The sequence below is a fragment of the Mesoplodon mirus genome, assembly GCF_964341445.2.
Source record: "Mesoplodon mirus genome assembly, chromosome: 10".
Lineage (NCBI taxonomy): Eukaryota > Metazoa > Chordata > Mammalia > Artiodactyla > Ziphiidae > Mesoplodon > Mesoplodon mirus.
Window position 1 is genome coordinate 53572251 of NC_138986.1, and position 15961 is coordinate 53588211.

Sequence of the window (15961 nt, forward strand, 5' to 3'; positions counted from 1 at the left end):
TGCTCAGAGAATTAGGGTCAGGAGTCAGGCAGAGTCATGAGGACTGGCAGGGGTGGTGGTGAATGAACCCATGGGCACAGCTTGAGCCCCTCAGTGGTGTGCGTAGAAGGGGCAAGAGGAACAAAGCTTTGAGGGAGCTTCAAGGTTTAAGGGACAGGAGGGTTGAAGAGGTGGGGAAGAGGAGCCAGGAAAGCTTGCATGGGGGGCGGCGGGGAGAAGTTCCAAGGACTTGGACTTCTTGTCCCAAGAAATTCCATGGTCTTGCGGGGAAGTCACAGTGGCTGTGGGTTGGGCAGTGTTGGGATTGCCCGTGAGCATTTGGTGGTGACAGCAGCCAGCCAAAGTCTGGCAGCAGTGGACTGCAAAGGCTGTGAGTGGAGCCTGTGAGCCTGGCCGCTTTAATGGAGTTGGGGGGGGGGGTCTCCTTACAGTCCTGGGCTTTGTGTGTTAATTCCTAGGCAGTAGAGGTATTACACAAAACTCGCTCAACAAAAACTTCGGAACTCAGCATGCTGGCTTTGTAGCCAGCTTTTCTGCACCACACACAGCCTTGATGCTTCATAAGCATCAGATGTTCTCCGTCCACCATCCTGAATGCCATCTATCATCACTACAGCACAGTGTTCTTTTCTAGATCTTCCACGAACATGATTCGAATATTCATCTTAAGCTTTCATTTTTCTTAGACTTTGATCTTCACTGCCTTAACGCTGCCTTGATTACAGGTGATAATAAAAAGGTGTGTATGTGTGTGTAATGAAAAGTATATTATTTCCACATTTTAAAGCATTTTAAAATGAATAGACAAGATCGTCCGTCCATGATAGTGCTGGGGTAAACAAGGTAGTGGGAGGCATTTCGTAGCCATCAAAAAAAATTGTATGTGGTTTCATTGATGAGATTTTTGCTACTGTTATTTCTACTGCACAAATATAAAACATTCACACAGCCAAGCTTAGAACAGAAAGCAAAGAAGAATTGGTGCTTGTACCTTCCCGGTAGGATTTCTGAACTTTGTGATTTGCCTTCATATTTTTCCCCGTTCTCTTTTCCGCCCCCCGGTGAGTTGCCTCCCAGTAGCTGTTTGTGATGCTCCTCTAAGCCTCTGTTCTGTCCCTTCTAACGGACCATCTCTTTGCAACCTGCCCTCACCAGCACGAGTCTACTTCTGGCCCCATGCGTCCCAGTGGGGGAGTGAAACGCACTGTGTGCTCATGAGCTTCCTAATGATTGTTTTTTAAGCAACATGAAATCATCTATGGTTGTTTTGCCTCTTGCTCACCTGAGGGGTCTATTTTGATGATTTGCATTTGTATTGTCTGAGAGACTCTAGGTAGAAGTAGATCAGAGGGTAATAGCAGCATTGGCTGTGCCCAACAGAAACCCACATGAATGTCTTTATGCCTGTGAATTTTACTTGCAAATTCACCTTTTCGGTATTCCAGTCTTTCATTTTTCTACAACAAAATTATTTTCGGTATTCCAGTCATTCATTTTTCTACAACAAAATTATGTAGAAAATCATATTTTCTACAACATGAATGTCTTTGTGCCTGTGAATTTTACTTGCAAATTCACCTTTTCGGTATTCCAGTCATTCATTTTTCTACAACAAAATTATTTTGTGTACATTTGCTTCTTGCAGTGTTTTGCTGCATCTCAGTTTCCCCTTGGAGGTACAAATGAAAAGTGGTACTTAGACAGTTGTGCCAGCTTCCTGGTTTGGGGGCTTTTGCCAATGCTGTCCTTGATTCGGGGCCACCTTTGGCTTTGTGCAGGTTATTCCATCCCCCACCCCAAGGCTGCAAACTGCTTGATTGCAGAAACACTGCTCCCGTTTCTCCTCTTTTAACATCTGTCTCTCTTTAATAGTTCACACTCTTAAGGATGCATAATGGCCAGCCACAAATGGTTAAGCTGCGAAGTTCTCTTCTGTTCCGTTACTGAACAGTCCGGCTAGAGTTTGTCTTTTCAACATTGGTTATTAATTTTATTTTTCTAGTGCAATAAAATAAATAAGTGGTCTGCTGTAGGTGTGAGTTAATGAGGATTTGAAATGGATTTCAAGCATTCTTGTTGGGTGTTTATGATGCAGTTGCCATCTCATGAGTCAATTACCAGAACCAAACAGTGCAAGAGCCATAAAGCTCATCCACCGTGGCACTGCTAAATTAATAGATTAACAGCTACACACAGGAAAATGTCAGATGTTAAATATTTTTCATTAGTAATAAGTTGGAAGTTTGCGATCCCTCATCCATGCTTATACGCCTCTTAAGTACCTCAACCAGAGTTAATTTATATTTTTTTTACTTTTCAGCTTACAAGCACTGTGATGCCAGACTCTAGATTGCTGTGTTTGTATGGATTTTTAAAAAAAATTTATTCAGTTTATTTAAACTAAAAACAAAATAGTTCACCCATTTCTCCCACCCCCCACCTCTGGCAACCACCACTCTGTCCTCTGAATCTATGAGCTTAGTTTTTGTTTTTCTTTCGTTTTCTTAGATTCCCCATATAAGAGAGATCATATGGTATGCGCCTTTCCCTGTCTGACTTAATTTCACTCAGCATAATGCCCATCAGGTCCATCCACGTTGTGGCAAATGGCAGGATTCATTCCTTTTTATGGCTGAGTAATATTCCTGTGTGTGCGTGTGTGTGTGTGTGTGTGTGTATCTCACAATTTTTTTTATCCATTTATCTATTGATGGACACTTAGGTTGTTTCCATATCTTGGCTATTTTAAATAATGCTGCAATAAACATAGGGGTACATATATCTTTTTAAATTAGTGTTTTCACTTTCTTCAGATAAATACCCAGAAGTGGAATTGCTAGATCATGTGGTAGTTCTATTTTTAATTTTTTTGAGGAACGTCCATCACCATTTTCCATAGTGGCTGCACCAATTTACATTCCCACCAGCAGTGCACAAGAGTTCCTTTTTCTCCACATTCTTGCCAACACTTGTTACTTCATGTCTTTTTGATAATAGCCATTCTAACAGGTAAAGTGATATCTCATTGTTTGTTTTTTGTTTTATAAATTTATTTATTTATTTTTGGCTGTGTTGGGTCTTCGTTTCTGTGCGAGGGCTTTCTCTAGTTGCGGTGAGCGAGGGCTACTCTTCATCACGGTGCGTGGGCCTCTCACTATCATGGCCTCTCTTGTTGCAGAGCACAGGCTCCAGACGCGCAGGCTCAGTAGTTGTGGCTTACGGGCCTAGTTGCTCTGCGGCATGTGGGGTCTTCCCAGACCAGGGCTTGAACCCATGTCCCCTGCACTGGCTGGCAGATTCTCAACCACTGTGCCACCAGGGAAGCCCTATCTCATTGTTTTGATTTTCATTTCCCTGGTGATTAATGGTGTTGAGCATCTTTTCATGTACCTGTTGGCCATCTGTATGTCTTCTCTGAAAAAATGTCTATCCAGATCTTTTGTCCATTTTTTAATTGGATTATTTGGTCTTTGCTGTTGAGTTCTATGAGTTCTTTATATATTTTGGAGAGTAGCCCCTTACCAGATACATGATTTGCGATTATTTTCCCCCATTCAGTAGGTTGCCTTTTCACTTTATTGAAGGTTTCCTTTGCAGAAGTTTTTTGGTTTGATGTAGTCCCACTTATTTTTGCTTTTGTTCCTTTTGCTTTTGGTGTCAGATTCAAAAAAATCATCAAGACCCATGTCAAGAAACTTAACCATCTATGTTTTCTTCTAGGAATTTTATGCTTTTAGGTGTTATGGTCAAGTCTTTAATCTATTTTGAGTTAATTCTGGTGTATAGTGTAAGATAGTGGTCCATTTTCATTTTTCTGCATGTGGCTGTCCAGTTTTCCCAACACCATTTATTGAAGACTGTCCTTTCCCTATTGTATATTCTTGGTTCCTTTGTTGTAAATTAGTTGACCATATGAGCATGAGTTCATTTCCAGGTTCTCTATCCTGTTACATTGATCTATGTGTCTGTTTTTTTGCCAGTACCAGAGTGTTTTGATTACTCTTGGTTTATAATATAGTTTGAAATCTGGACACATGATTGCCTCCAGCTTTGTTCTTTCACAAGATTGCTTTGGCTGTTCAGGGTCTTTTGTGGATCCATACAAATTTTAGGATTTTTTTTTCTATTTCTGTGAAAAATACCATTGCAATTTTGATAAGGATTGCATTGAATCTCTATATTGCTTTGGGAAATATGGATATTTTAACAATATTAATTCTTCTAATCCATGAGCATGGAATGTCTTTCCATTTATTTGTGTCTTCTTCAATTTCTTTCATTAATGTCCTGTAGTTTTCAATATATAGGTCTTTCATCTCCTTGGTTAAATTTATTCCTATGTCTTTTATTCTTTTTGATGCAATTATAAATGGGACTATTAATTTCTCTTTCTCATAGTTCATTATTAGTGTAAAGAAATGCAACAGATTTTTGCATACTGATTTTGTATCCTGCCACTTTACTGAACTTGTGGATTGGTTCTAACAATGTTTTGGTGGAGTCTTTAGGGTTTTTATATATATGATATCATGTCTTCTGCAAATAGTGACAGTTCTACTTCTTCCTTTCCAGTATGGATACTTACTCCTTTTTCTTGCCTAATTGCTCAAGCTAGAAGTTCCAATACTGTGGTGAGTAATTAGTGGCAAGAGAGGATATCCTTGTCTTGTTCCTGACCTTAGAGAAGGGCTTTTAGCTTTTCCCCATTGAGTATGTTGTTAGCTGTGGGCTTATCGTATATAGCCTTTATTATGCTGAGGTATGTTCCCTCTATACCTGCTTTGTTGAGAGTTTTTATCATAAATAGATGTTGAATTTTGTCAAGTGCTTTTTCTGCATAAGATTTTTATCCTTCATTTTGTTAATGTGGTATATCGCATTGACTGATTTGCATCCCTAGAATAAATTCCAATTCAATATATTGTTGGATTTGGTTTGGTAATATTTTGTTGAGGATTTCTTTTAATGCACTGCCACTTAAAATACTTTTTCTTATGTTTGATTGAAGCATGGGGTCCAGTTTGAGCATTCACTTCCGCATTTGTCCAGCACTCATTTTCTAAGTGCCTACTGTCCTCTGGGCACTGTATTAGGTATAGATGTAAATTGATGCACGGCCCCAAGAGGGAGATGCATGATGGCACAATAGTTGTGCCATTGAGGGTTCAAGAGGAGCCCCTGGGGGAGGGGCCAGAGGATTTGCTGATCCCTTGTTTACAGTGGCTAACAGCATGGAGTCTGGAGTCAGACAGCCCAGGTTCAAATCCTGACTCTATCACTTATGAGATATATGCTTTGGACTAGTTACTTTTCTGTGTCAAAGTGACTTCCCTAAAAAATGGAGGTATTCCTGGTATAAAGTGTGAATTAAAATGAGGGAATATTTATAAAGCTCTTAGAGTAGTGTTTGGTACATGAGAAAAACTATTTAAGTGCTTTAAGCAAATCAAGTAAAATAAATACTGTATATTGTGACCAAAGTAAGGACTAAGGAAAGCTCTGTTGTGAAAAATATAGAAACTAAGTGGCAGGCATTTTAATATTTGTTTTTAAATGTATGGAAACTTTACATAGTTACTGATAGTTAACTTATATAGGACTTTACTATTACTAGGTTCTGTCTCCAGAGCCTTGGAAAACTTTTGTTCCCTGTATTTTCAGTTATTTTGACTTTTTCAGGTAGAGAAGAACTTTATAACAATTAGGGAAGTTCCGAAATGAAATGATCTGCCATTTTTCTGGTTGTAAATTTCTTTCTCATTGCTAGAAATATCCAAGCAAAGGTTGAACCTGCCTGAGATGTAGCTCTGGGGATGCCTGCATTGGGTAGGAGTAGGTGGGGGTCAAACAAGTGAATTCCTACGAGCCGATGATTTGTTTCTTTTCAGTCATACTTTAGTCTCTTCAGGCATGTGACATTGGGAGCCAGGGTCTGGAGATGTGAAATGGCAGTTTCACTGGAGAAGATAGTTGGGAAGGATTCACAGATGTTGAAGGCGGAGAGTAGTCTCAAATGCTGGTCTCAAACGTGGACTTCATTTTGTAGAAAACGGGGAGGCATTGCATGTTTTCAGTAGGGGAATGACCTAGATTAAAAGGAAGATGTTTTTTTGATTGCGGGGAGATTAATCTGGTAACAAGTATCCAGAGATTGGAAGCAAGAGTCCTGTTAGGAGACCAGGCCACCATGTGGATAGGCAGGGCTAGATAAGATGACATGTGAGAGGCATCCAAGATGACTTTGAGCCTCAGGAACTGAGGCTGGCTGGTGTATAGGAATTTGTGGGATCGGAAAGAGGGTGTTTAATATGTAATTCTAACTCATTTATTCAGTCAACAAGTGAATTCATAAACAACTGTTTACTGAATGCACGCAGTGCAGTGCTCATAGTGCCCTGAGGTTGGACTCGTCATGCTGTTTTCATGAAGAACAAACCAAACACACATGCATTCCATGTGCAGCCTAAAAGCCCATTGTGGCGAGCCTCATTACGGGGCAAGTATGCATTCTTTGAGAGCCCCTTAGAAACAATGCCTGTTAAAAAACAGAAACTGCTTTCTCTGAACCTCCGCATATAGTAAGTAGGTCCTTCACTTTTATGAAAATGTCTGATTGCGTGTTTGCCTCGACCACAAGGAAATCAGGGCAGTGGAACTGACGGTGGCTTTTATGTTTCACAATCAAGTCATATTTATTCATCATAGCCCCTTATGTCTTTCTACCTTAAAATACATGAATACCCCTAAACTCTAAAAACTCATCAAAGTGCCATGTTCCACTTGTGGCTGTACCACTGGCTTTCTTTCCTCACGTTCAGAACCTTCCACTTTCTATTTCACTTCTTGCTGCACAGTTTGAGACCGGGAATAGGTTTATTATTCCAAAGAACAGATGGCTGAGCCTTTGAGAGCCGGTGCATTTCTGCAGAGACTATGCATAGAGCACTTAGCCCATCGTTGGTGCTCAAGAAATGTCCCCAAAATTAAAACAGATTTTTTAAATAGACCGACTTCGCTGTCATTGAGGTGCCCCACAGGAGTTTTTTAAATCTCCAGTGTTCCAAAAATGTCCAGCCATCCTTTGGAAAGCAGACTAAAACAATCTGAAATAAACACTTCCCTTTATATTTGCTGCCCAGAGGTGACCCTTGAACTCTCCCCCACTCCTCCAAAGTTAAAAGTCTAGAAAAGAGATAGGGTTACAACTTTCCAGTGCCAAGCTAGTATTTTTAACGTGAGCACAGCTCAGAACTGTGCAGCGCCTCCCGAAGTTCTTCGTGTACTTGTTTTACAAGCTAATGGGGGCACAGAGGTTGCCTTCTGCCCAGTTCTGTGGGTGACGGAATGTCTTGTTCCCTGTCTGCGTTGAGCACGGAGTTCCTGAGCAGCTCTGCTCGTCACACGTGTCTGCCACCCTTAGCACAGGCCACACAAGGGGCTCTGTCACGTCTGATGGGAAGGGAAGCTCAGCGCCCTTCATGAACGTTCTCCTTTCAACCCGTCAGCCTCTAAAATTAGGCAGGAGTCGCTCTCACCAGACGTTCCTCTCTGCAAAGGGCTTGCCCTTGACCGCTTTCCTTCACCTTGTGTGGACGAGCACGTCCCATTACCCGTGATAACGAGAGGCCTGGCGTTTGCCTCAGAGAGCACCAAGTCTGAACCAGATTAACTGTGGGGCTGAAGATGGTTTGTTTGGGGAACTTAAATGGTCTCACATGTTAGAATGTGTTCGCAAAATGGATTTTATTACTAAATGTATTATTATCTCCAGAAAAGTCATCACTTCAGCAGAGGGAGCTGATCTGTTCGTAACTGATGTCATTCTCTTGGAGAACAGTAATGTTCCCTTGGTTTGTCATGTTCACTTGCTCCTCCTTTTCCTTTAAAGGAAGATGTTTTTATTTCATCTCTATGAAGCCAGATTCACGTGACAGCTGGACATGCATACAGATATACATGCATATCCAGAGAAAGACCACTTGATATGTGGTGATGCCTCGGCACAGTCATGCGGACAATAGGGATGGTCATTTCTGACACTTTTGACTTATATAAAGTATAAACCTTTTCCTCAAGAGTTTTTTAATTTAAAGGATTCAGATCAAGGATCGGTGAGCTCTTACCTGTCAGTCGTTCGTTAGAATAATGGTTTTAAATGTGCAAAATTAGAAGCTGCTTTAAACTGATTACTTATCAAGGTGGGGTTGGTTTTTCTTACGATTCTCTCAAGCATTTTTTGTTTCATTTCTGAAGCAAATCTTGCCTTTTAAAAATACTATTGAAACTGAATTTTTTTAGTAGAATGGCATGGCAGGATATAGTGGAGTTTTTATTATTCTTTTAATAATCTATCCTCAAGGTGGTAACACTGATGACTGTTTAGAGAAGGATCATCTTTCTAAGCAGACCCATTCTGCTTTAAAAAATAATAATAACTCCTGTATCTGGAATATGGCTTTTGACATGCTTGAATGAATCTCCTCTTCAAGAGGGTAACGAAAACAAAAAAGCGAATAAAGCATAGTATCTTTGCCAGAATACTTGTCCCCTGGATTCCCTAGAGGCCAGTGATCATTGTCTTGGGGGTGGGGGGGGGGAGAATATATTAAATCTATGTCAAAGTTTCTAACGTTTGCAAAATTTTGCATAATTACACCCAGTAAAGATGCTTACAAGGAAGTAATAGCTTGAAGTGAATTACTTTGTAATAGGGTAGAAAAAACTCTGGACCAGGGACTTGGTGTTAATTTTATGTAAGCTAGCAGTGTTACCTGGCAGTTATCTTTATGGATCTTGGGTTTCTCGTTTCTAAAATAAGAGAGGGTGACCAGCTAGGTGAGGTCCCAGAGTGACATTCTCTCCTCGTATCTGAAACATTTATTGATTTATTTATTTATATTTATTTTTTGTGCATTGGGTCTTCGTTGCTGCGCGCAGGCTTTCTCTAGTTGTGGCGAGCGGGGGCTACTCTGTTGCGATTTGCGGGCTTCTCATTGTGGTGGCTTGTCTTCTTGCAGAGCACGGTCTCTAGGTGCGTGGGCTTCAGTATTTGTGGCATGTGGGCTCTGTAGTTGTGGCTCGCGGGCTCTAGAGCACAGGCTCAGTAGTTGTGGCGCATGGGCTTAGTTGCTCCACGGCATGTGGGTTCTTCCAAGATCAGGATTCGAACCCATGTCCCCTGCATTGGCAGGCAGGTTCTTAACCACTGGGCCACCAGGGAAATCCCTGAAACATTTTAAATACCCAGAATTGGGGATGATCGTCTTGATTCCCCAGGGCTGAGAAAGAGCTGACACCAGCTTTCTTTCCCAGGTGGAACAGTCTCGCGACTACTTGAAAATACCCATCTCTGTCCTCTATCGAGATACAGTGTGGGCTTCCCAGAGGGTGTGCTTCCTTATTGCCCTGTTGTGCTGAATGTTCTTGGTTTTAAATGTGGACTAACATTGTTATGCTGCTGTGAGAGTCCAGAAAATGAAGTACTTAAGTTTTAAAGGGGAGGAACATGGAATTAAGGCAGGAAACATTCTAAAGTCAGTGTTTGATCAATCTCTGGTTGGCTTACTAATGTCTAGAAGTAACTGTGGCTTTGAATCGCTGTTGTGATGTTTATTTTTCATCTGCGGTGTCCCTGATGAAGGTTGCGTATCAAAACACGAGAAAATAGTCCCTCTCGTGCTCTCACGGATGCTTCCAAAGACACTCTGTCTTAGATTCTTCAGTGGTGCTTGTGTCGGTGGAGGTGGACGGGTGTGCCAGGGGAAAGACCTGGTGCTGACACTGGCGTCACAGGCTCCTGGTTGGACTGGATCTATCGCATGGGCCGTTTGCTCTGCTGCTGACAGGAGTGGGGTAGACGGGGCCCGTCAGCCTCACATGATGAGTTGTTGGACCTAGATGACGGACAGACTTTTTCTGTTACTCAAGTGGGTGCCTGCTGGATCCCATGGGAGCACTTTGTTGTCCTGTCTGTTAAGGGTCCCATAAAGGCTCTGGCATCCCATCAAAGGTCTGTGCCCGCAGTGGACACTCAAAATGAACGGGTGTGTATTGTCAGCTCACTCTCATTTGGTTACAGTTATGAGGGGGAAAAGTCTTTTTGCTTTTTAGCTTGAACCTGGGGGGTGGTGTAGCAATAAACTATTGAAAACAGCCCATGGGTTCAAGCTTCAGCAGTCGCCTCCTCATCAAGCAGTAACGGCTTGTGTATCATATAAATAGATAAAATATATTCTGGTTGTTGTGTGTTACTAATAATAGTTCGAGGCTCCACTGCTCCTACCCCAGTTTCACTTTAGCCAGTGAGAGGCGTCAGGGAGACCAGGTGGGTTTGAGGCTAGTGTGGCAGAGAGTTCAGAGCAGGGTCACCAGCATACGTGCGCGAGGAGAGGCCAGAGAATTGAAGTGGCCGAGTGATGCCTGGGCGTGGGGTCCTTGGCACAAGATGTGATTCTGAGAGTTGGCAGTTGGGTGGCTGAGGAGAGAGTGAAGTAAGGGACCACTGCTACTACCCAAAATGAGAGAGCCCCAAAGAGGAACCTGTACAAGGTACACCTAGAGCACGTTGGCTTGGAGATGTGGACGGGCCACCCGCCGTGTGACATCACAGCCCTCACAGTGGAGCAACCTGAGGGGCTTTCTAACCAGCCCCTCACAGGGACCTGCAAATGTGGGCGTGAAGGTCCTTAGCACGGAGTAGTTTATTGGAACTCTCTGAGATGGCAAATGGGGGATTTGCAGAGAGAAAAGAGAAGACCAAGTATAGAAAACTGCAAAACAGTAGCATTTGGCAGCAGGAAGAAGAGCTAGTAATGGATCAATTAGGAAGGTTGAAAAAGAACCAGAGAAATACTGCACCCAGGAAGCCAAAGAAGCAGTTGCCAGATAGGGACCGAAACAGATGAGGCCTGGGAAGAAACCAATTCAAAAATGGCATTTCTGAAAAATGGGGAAGAGAATTATTCTTTAGTAAATGGTGTATAATAGTTGGCTATTTGGGGAAAAGTAGTTAGATACCAGATCATATGTAAAAAGAAACTTCATTTGGATAAACATAAATGTAAAAATTCAAAATGAAAATATAGACAAATATTTTTACAACTTGGGGTGAGGGAGTCCTATCTGTGTATGTGCTATGTAAATATATTCAAGATACCACAAAGAAAGTTTAAAAACAGGCTATAGACTGGGAGGCAATACAAACAAAATATATGACAGAAAGAAAGGTAAATGTCCTTAATCTAAGAAGAGTTTCTATTAACTAATCAGAAAGGTAAAACACACTGAAAGCGTGGGCACACTTTGTTTTCTGAGGAAGAGATATAAAATGACCAATTAACGGACGAAAATCTTTGCTAATTTAAAAACTGAGTCTTAAAACTGGTGAGATGGTAATGTGTGCCTATTACACTAGCAAAAATTAAAATCCATCTTAACACCCACTGCTAATAAGAAATTGACACTTAGGTAATATTGTCATTAGGAGCTTAAGTTGATACACCATTTTTAGAGAATTATTTGTCAGAATCTATTGAATTCTTTTTCAGTGAATTTTTTAATTGGAGTATAGCTGATTTACAGTGTTACATTACTTTCTGCTGTATAGCACAGTGAATCAGTTATACATATACATAAATCCACTCTTTTTTAGATTTTCCCATATGTCATTACATAGTATTGAGTAGTTCCCTGTGCTATACAGTAGGTCCTTATTAGTTATCTATTTTATATATAGTAGTGTGCATGTCATTTCCAATCTCCTTCCTCCGTTTCCCCCATAACCATAAGATAGTTTTCCACATCTGTAACTATTTTTATTTATAAATAAGTTCATTTGTACCATTCTTTTAGATTTCACATATAAGTGATATCGTATGATATTTGTCCTTCTCTGTCTGCCTTCACTCAGTGTGACACTCTCTTGGTCCATCCATGTCCCTGCAGGTGGCATTATTTCATTCGTTTTTATGGCTGAGTAATATTTCATTGTATATATGTAGCACATCTTCTTTATCCATTCCTCTGTCGATGGGCACTTAAGTTGCTTCCATGTCCTGGCTATTGTAAATAGTGCTGCAGTGAACATTGGGGTGCATGTATCTTTTCGAATTATGATTTTCTCCAGATACGTGCCCAGGAGTGGGATTACTGGGTCATATGGTAGCTCTATTTTTAGTTTTTTAAGGAACCTCCATACTGTTTTTCTCCATGATGGTGTACCAATTTACATTCCCACCAATGAGGTGGATACCTCATTGTAGTTTTGATTTGCATTTCTCTAATAATTAGTGATGTTGAGCATCTTTTCATGTGCCTTTTGGCCATCTGTACAGTACGGACCATCCATGTGGGTGTTACTCTGTCCTGCCTGCCACAGACCGCTTGCTGCACTCTCCTCCGAATCCCCGAAGCTCCCTCTCTGTCCCAGCTGATCTCCCCGCCACCGGTGAGGGGGCTTCCCTGAGTGCAGGAACCTTTCCTCTCCTCTAGCTCCCCCCGGCCAGGGGTGCAGGTCACGTCCCGTTTCCTCTTTTTTTTCCTCTCATCCTACCCAGTTGTGTGGGGATTTTTCTTGTCCTTTTAGGTGTCTGAGGTCCTCTGCTAGGGTTCAGCAGGTGCTCTGAGAATCGTTCCATTTGTAGATGTATTCTTGATGTACTTGTGGGGAGAGGTGAACGCCACATCCTCCTATTCTGCCATCTTGGCTCTAACTCCTCTGTTGAATTTTTAAATACACATACACTTTGATTTAGCAATCTCACATCTAAGAACATATCCTATAGAAATCATAGCATGAGTGTATAAGATTTGTGTAAAAGGGATTTATTCTATCAATCATTGTTGATAACAGAAGAAGAATAGTCTGAATAGCCTTTGGTGAGCAAATGGTTAAATAAGTTTGTGTACTTTCATACGATGAAGTACTAGGCAGCCACTTTTTTAAATGAGGTAAATCTAGGTATCTTTACCTGGAAGGAATTCCATATTAGATAGCTGAGTGGGGAGAAGCCGACTAAGTTTTATCCCAATATTGGCCTGATTCTGTGTATTGCCTTTTAATAGTAACCCGTGTATGTGAATACGTGTAAACAGATGCGTCTCTATAAGCATGTGGAAAAGTTCGGAAGGATCTATACCACTAGGGTAGAGGTAGGGATGGAGGAGCAAAGACGACAAAATTCATCACTGCCCTTTGGAAGGGCAGTGGTGAGGATAGGACTGAACGAGGCAGGCAGGTGTGAGCTGTGGGTGTAGGTTACTATGGATATGTTTGATCAGGAAGGAAGCAGGAGATGGAAATTTAGTTTGAGGGACAGACATGGCAGTGCAAAAGATTTGGGGCGTTGTTGTTATGTAGGATAGGAGAAATTTGAGTCTGTTTGTATGCCAAGGAAAGGGAGACAATACAAAAAGAAAAAGTTGTGGTAATCAGAAGCGTGTGGTAGTAGTGGACTTAGTAAGAAATGAATGATCCTTCTTTCTCTGGGGTTCAGAGGGTGAGTGAAGTTGGCAGAAGGTTTTTCAAGAACTCCAAGCAGATTGCCCCCATGAAGATAGGAAAGGCTGGATGCAAATGGGTGGTGTTGGGAATGGAAGAAAACGGAAAACAATGGAAACAGCTAGGAGATGTGCTAAATCTGCAGGTTTGGTCATCCACCTCATACTTGTGGGATCAGAATTTCTGGGAATGAAGCCTAGGAAACTGCATTTTTAACATGTTTATCACAGATGCTTAGGCCCAACCAATAAGGTTCAAGAACCACTAGTGTAGATTATGAAGTGGAGCTTTTTGGTTTGGCCAGGTTTGGGAAGCAAACGGAAACAAGGAGTTTGCTAACTTTTCTTCCTTACCAGGCAAATCTAGAAAGAAACTTACCCACAAAGCTTCTCAAAGAAAAGTTTTGAAGAAGTGCCTTCAAGAGGAAAGTCAAAGGAATGGAAAGAGCATAATGGGAAATAGCTGGGCTATTTTTAATGTCTGTTTCTAACATGTCCACATGGATTCCTTCCATAGTTATCCAAAGACTCAGGCGTCAATCTGCCCTTCTGTTGCAGTCAGGTTAAGGTTTATTGTCATCAATTGCCGTTCCATAAATGGAAATGGCAAAAAACACTGCTCTGTGTGTATATATAGAGATTTGATAATGTCTTTATACATGTATATATGTTAAGTGTGTATGTTTATTTCAAGTCTGAAATAGCCTTCTTTGAAGGAGTTGTCTTGACGATGATTCTATTGTAGTCATCCTCACAGCGCCCTTGCGCTTTTGGACAGCATTCACAGTGTTGTTATTTTAACATCTGAACTACACCAACTTAAAACTTGGGTATATTTTTGCAGCTATGGGCATAAGGGGGCCTTTGTGCTTTTGATTGTATTCCACAAGGATGCCTCTGTCCTGGAGCCAGATGCGAGCATTGCAGACCGAGGTGCAGGCACTAGAAATCCTACAGGTGGTAGCAAGCAAAGTAGTGCCAGAGGAGGAAGCCACGTTGCCCCGAAGCAAGAAGACAGAACACTTTGCAAACAGGAGGCTCTGAGGGTCAGCTCAGTGGGGACAGAAGTGCACCAGTCCAGCTGACCGGGTGACGAGAAGGACGCAGAAGGGGAGCTGCCGGAGGAGGGCTCAGCCAGGCTGGAGAGGGATTAGGTGCCGGGGCTGGGATTGGAGGATAGGTGGGAAGTCAGGAGGTAGCCGGGGGGAACGCTCTTTTTTAAGCAGATGATTCAGTTAGGGTAGAATCGTGTGAGACAGTTTGCTCCCCTGCGCACCCGCCCCCATGCTGTCTCCTCTGTGGTTAGAACGCGCCTACCTGAGGGCCTGGGTTTTAGCTCATTAGCCCCAGCCGTCGCCTGTACCTCTTACTCTGCATTTGCTTGTACCGCCCGCACAGTGACTCTCTATTAGTGGCTCCTAACTGGCACTAAATAACTTTAACTAAAACCCTGTCTCCTCTGATAACTTTGAACTCTGCCATGTATTCTCGATAATTCCTAAACAGTCAACTTTACATATATCTCAGTATTTCTCTCCAAAGGCAGAAGCAAATGCTTGTTATACTGTTCCTTGGCAGGTTTCAAAAAACGACCAGGGCTTCTCTGGTGGCGCAGTGGTTGAGAGTCCGCCTGCCGATGCAGGGGACATGGGTTCGTGCCCCGGTCTGGGAGGATCCCACATGCCGCGGAGCGGCTGGGCCCGTGAGCCATGGCCGCTGAGCCTGCGCGTCCGGAGCCTGTGCTCCGCAACGGGAGGCCCGTGTACCGCAAAAAAAAAAAGACCAGACTCGCAAGCATTAATGGTGGCCGTGTAGTGCCTTTCTCCAAATCTGCCTCGCCTCCCCCCTCTCCCCTGCCCGCCCCCCACTGTTTATTCCCAAGGACTTTGTGGACACTTTGCATGATAGAACTGCTACCTTAAAAAGCTTTGGATAGAATATGGCTCCAAGTCACACTACCTGTAGAGGTTTATGTCCTTGACTGTGTTAGGTCAGCAAGACGTTTCTAAGCTGGGGCACTTTCCAGGTGTCATTTGGGATAAAGATACCACGTCTGACCAGAGAAAGCTATGTACAGATTGTCTGTCTGGAAGAAGCCATTATCAGCTTTGGGTGACTTAGTGCTTATTCTGGGGCTTACCGTTTGAATAACATTTCATGTTCTCTTTCTAATCCTTTTTCTTTGATTCCTTTTATCCAAAAAGTCATGAACCTAGAAATGTTAACTGAACTTACCAGATTCAGGAAGGTTTGATGAGCCTTAATTATCAATGCTGGAGAAAGTGTCTTTGTTTAATCAGAAACAATAGGATTTCTGTGTTGCTCCTTATCTACTCTCTAAAGCTAACATACGTTTTGTTGTTGCTAACATTTAATTAATAGTTGAACCTAGGAAAATGAAGAGGAGTTGAGTGTCTTAACATTTAGAGAGGACGTTGAATATGAAATGTCTTTCCTAGAAAAA

General features: G+C 42.2%; 1 protein-coding gene across 1 annotated transcript in view; it reads left to right on the plus strand.

The window, feature by feature from the left end:
* Positions 1 to 15961, plus strand: part of PREP (prolyl endopeptidase) — a 137313-nt gene that overhangs the window by 100934 nt on the left and 20418 nt on the right. The window lies entirely within an intron of this gene.